Raw genomic sequence first — 4504 nt, 5'->3', positions numbered from 1 at the left:
GTTTCAGCAAGTTTTGCATCAGTAATAATGGAGAAAAAAACAAAACACCCAAACAATTATGATAGGTGCTGCAAAAGAAACTCCTCTTCATCTTTTGGATGGAAAGTCACTGACTGTGTCCAATTTCCCCTGTAAAGCTGTGGGGCCTTCTTCCACTCCAACGTCTCTGCTGTCTGACACAACGGGAGCTGCTGTGGCCTCGTGTCCGTGCCTGTGCCTCCTCCTGGCTGAGCAGCTTTGTGGGAGGAGAAGAAGCCCACGGGGCCTTGGGCCATAATAAAGAACTGCGTCCTGTAAAGGAAAGCACAGATAAGAGGGAGGATCAGCAAGCAGCAGCACGGCCATCACAGCTCTGGGGGAGGTGCTGTATTTTTCTAAGACTCGGTTATCCTAGCCACTGCAGGATGATGTCAAAATAACCATTTTGCCACAGGCATGTTTATGGCAAAGGACATACTCATCAGTGAGAGCATCTTACTGTATTTAAGCAAGCAAACAAAACTCCTACAAAGTGAGGACAGGTCAGTCAGAAACCTTCACTGCACCTCCACGAAGGCAGCTCTTCTGCTGACGCAGGCAGACTCACTCTGCTGTGATCTGAAGAAAAAACAGATAAAGTAAAACTGCCAACAGACAGAAGACTGGGAAGGCACCTCTGGCCGTGCAAAATGCGTGGATTTTGGAGGGGAGGGCCTACAAAGGCTGCGTGTTTATTTTGAAGTTTCTTTTCAACCCTGTTTACAAGATGTCAAGCATGAGCCCACTCCGGTGCATGTCAGCGTATCAATTCTGAATGACACTGGCCCAACACATACCGACTTCCTTTGGAGCCCAGCACGCCTTTTACGTCTCTGAAAATGATGCAGGGACATTTTCTTCAACGTTCCCTTTAGGATGCTTTGTTTACCAACACTTCAACAAGGTTCATGGGAAAGGAACAGAACAGTACAGAATTCTAAAGGAGTGATCTGTGTGACGTCTGGGTGCTGGAGCTGGTGGCACCATGCAGAGCAGCAGCACAAGGGCTGTTTGCAGGGAGCTGATCCAACCCCTCCGGCTGACACCTGTGTGGCAGCAGTGACTCTGGGGCTTTTCTCAGGGGACTGAGCACGCTAATTCTGCAACTCACGCTTCTCTGTGTTTCTTCTGTTGCTGTTGCCTTGCCAATAAGTAACTGCACTGCATTTATTCTATGCCCTGCTTGCAGAGGCTCATTCTGCACAGTCAGGGCTGCCCTAACAAGAAGGAGCAGCAGTAAAGCCCTCACCCAGCGAGGCCACGCACTGCTATGTCTCCAGCATCACAGCCCGGTACAGCGCTCGCTGCGCAGGGTCCAGCAGCGCCCTGCTGAAATACATGGCCACCTCTGCAAAGGCCACGGGCTCCTGCAAGTGCTCCTTGCTGTGCATGGCCAAGGCCCAGGGAAGCAGCTTGGAGAGGAGAGAAACTCCCATCCCAGCGGCTTCTTCTCTGTTCCCAGCACACAAACGCTGGCTGAGGACACCTCACTCTCACCCTGCACTCCCATCTCTCGCTCCTTGCCCTCTTCTGGCTGCGTCCCCAAGCCCCTGCCTGAGATGGACGTGCTGTGGCCAGTTGCTGCTCTGCTGCAGGCAGATGTTAAACTGGAGCCTGCTGGGACAAAGGAAACAATAGGCAGGAGAGGTGTGAGGGAATGCAGCAATCCCTGCCCAACCCCCACCCTCACCAGCCCCCCTGCAGGGCATTGCCCAGGGGTAAAAGCCAGCTGGGACTCAGACCAGCAGCACTGCTCTTACCAGGCTTCCTTCCCAGCAAAGCCATTGGGATGGTGCGCTCCCTCCTCTTCCTTTCTTCCTTTCTCCCACCTTCCTCCCTCAGCCTGGCACAGGAAGACAGCGAGCAGCACTCCTGGCTCAATCAGATGAGCGACCACAAAACTGTCTCAGGCTGGGAGGCTGAAAGAACTCGCAGCAGACCTCTGGCTCAACAGCTGAGGGCCATCTGAGCATGTGCCTAAAAACAAAGTACAGCAATGAGTCAATCATCTTAGCACCAACATAGAGAGCGGCACAAGCACCTCTTAAGCCCTCCTGCACAGCAGCAGGCTGCAGGACGAGCTCTGCCCTTGTTTGGAAACATCCAAACAATTTCTCAGGACGGTATCTCTGAAAAAGCAGATTTTATTCGCAATTGCAATGCCGGGCCTCCTGCTGACGTGCGGAATCAAACTCCATAACCACAAAGTAGATATGAAAGCAGCTACATTTTAATCAGTGCTGCGCAGACATCGGCTGCAAGGGGGATCATTCCTCCTCACTTGCACAACGTAGGGCAAAAGCTTGGTACAGATAGAGGCCGAACCAATGCGTAATCAATGGTTTTCCTGGAATTCGTATACATATTCATTACATTTCCAGAACCCATCAGCACTTGGTCCCTCCCACTTGCACGTGTGCTGCGGGCAGTGGGGGTCTCCTTCTGGTGGTCATGGGATGAAGGCTCATTGTCTTCAGCAGAAGTAATCCCATCCTGACCCGTTCCTTGTGTAAAGTTTCTTCAAGTTTACAGCAGAGTTTCGAGATGTTCTTTTCTTATCTGGCCTTACATCCTGCTTACCTGCATTGCTACACAATGGTTAACCCTAACCTTGTCCTCTCCTAACTCACATTGCTATACAATGGTTAAAACCCTTATCTTGTCCTCTCCTAACTCACGCAAGCAGGAGAGCACGCAGAACACAGCGTTACATCTTTTACGCCCTATAACTCGACACTTATCTCTTTCTCCCCTGGTTCCCATTGGCTGAGTACTGCAGGTTCACAATCTTCCTGACGCTCAACTAAACACATGGATACTGGCTGAACATCACTTGTTTCTAGCTAAGCATATATTGCTAATTAGTTAGCTTCTCACACCTGTTCATTCAACACTCAGTCCTTGTTTCTGGACATCTGCTCGTCCTTGCATAGAGATAAGCTCGGAAGGAGGATGGGGGGAGTGTCTTCATCCCTGCCTGTTGCATCCCAACCTACCCACAGAGCGAGGCAAGCCAGCCTTGTGCAGAGGCGCTGGCTTCTTTGATGTTTGTTAAGTCTGTTTTTCTTTTGCTGAGGGTCTCTTATCCAAACAGAATAGCCCTACAATATGCTTTCTAGTCCACAATACTATACCCATACTATTTGGAACATTTAAGAGCTATTGAAGTTTTGCAAGCAAGAATTAATCACACAGTTCAGCAACTGTATTTCTAAAGTACGTTACTAACATATATGGTATTTCTACTTTTTCACATCAGCTATTTCTAAGGACAAGTTACAAAGTACAAGTACATTGTGCTCTGCTGCTTCAGATCAATTCCCCCTTTTTAATATCTAATGCAGAAACAACATTCCATTCCTACACCCTTGAGCAGGGATGCCTCTTGAGGTCACACCTGCACAGAGATCCTTTCCACCTTGATGTCAAGACACCTTGCTGGTACGGATCCTCAGTGAGCGACTGACAGTTTGGTTTGAGCTTTGTCAGCTTCACTAAGGTGGCATCTTTGATTGTGCATATAGGATCCCTCAGGCACAAACTCCTGAACGCGTCTGGGACTAGGAGTGGATCCAGCTGTGCTGAGGAACCTTACCTCTGTGGTTTGAAGAGTTCAGACAGCCATGGGGTTCGCTCTGATCCTCACGACACAGCAGGAGAGCTGTGTGCTGTAGGTGTGTGTAACCTGTTCTCTATGTGGAAAATAACCCAAAGAGAAAAACCCAGTGAGGCCACGGGCTGCTCCGTCTCCAGCATCACATCCCGGTAGGATGTAAATAATTTTCACCTCATCGACTCACAGCTTCCCCTTTAAACTGAAATTGGTCGGGTCTGCCGTGCAGAACTGCAAAAGGACTCCAACATTCTGTAACCTTGATTTTACCTTCACCCTTGTTACCTGGCACCAGTGTCAGGTCTCCTCCTGCCGAATCTCAGCCACCCGCTGATTATCGGGCGATTTCCACGCATCCCCTTGTGCTCAGCAGGCCGTGTGCAATTCCCACCCAATGCCCACGGTGCGACCGAGCTGCCGCAGCACTCACAGCACTGAGCGCCGTTTGCCCAGCGCTATCACGACAGGAGCCCGAATCGAGGCATGATGTCACTTCACAGTGCTCGTGTACTCACCTTGTTTGTCCTGCAGGGAAAAGCCACCGACCGAGCTGAAGCAGCGTCTGTCAGCACCGCGACGTTCCCCGAGTTCTGAGAAATACATTTGCCATCGCTTTGCCTTCGCTGTATTTTTCTTTTACACGAGTATCGGATCTCTGAATTTCAAGGATTCGCGACCTACCTGCACGTGCGCAGTACACGTAAATGAAGCATTTACCAGTGACCGAATTAGAAGAGTGTAGAATGTTAGAAGCTCCGTCCAGCCGCGGTGTAAACGCGCCGCCCCCGCCCGGCAGCGTTCCCACACCCAACATGGCTCCTCGACGGCTTCACCCGCTCCTCGGCGCCCCCCTGCAGCGCGCCTCCCCGCCCC

General features: G+C 50.8%; 1 long non-coding RNA gene across 3 annotated transcripts; it reads right to left on the bottom strand.

Moving 5' to 3' along the window:
- Positions 1–310: 310 nt before the first annotated feature.
- LOC104914254 lies at positions 311–4498 on the bottom strand. 3 transcript variants are annotated; one of them, XR_004161960.1, is made up of 4 exons: positions 4313–4498; positions 4147–4221; positions 1779–1995; positions 311–1635 (listed from the first exon to the last, which is right to left on the bottom strand). It is a non-coding gene; the product is annotated as an uncharacterized LOC104914254 (long non-coding RNA). The 3 variants fall into 3 exon arrangements; XR_004161958.1 differs by having other exon boundaries at positions 311–1632; XR_004161959.1 differs by having other exon boundaries at positions 311–597.
- Positions 4499–4504: the final 6 nt, after the last annotated feature.

The sequence above is a fragment of the Meleagris gallopavo genome, chromosome 25 (assembly GCF_000146605.3).
Source record: "Meleagris gallopavo isolate NT-WF06-2002-E0010 breed Aviagen turkey brand Nicholas breeding stock chromosome 25, Turkey_5.1, whole genome shotgun sequence".
Taxonomy (NCBI): Eukaryota; Metazoa; Chordata; class Aves; order Galliformes; family Phasianidae; genus Meleagris; species Meleagris gallopavo.
This window is presented reverse-complemented; position numbering and strand designations above follow the sequence as displayed.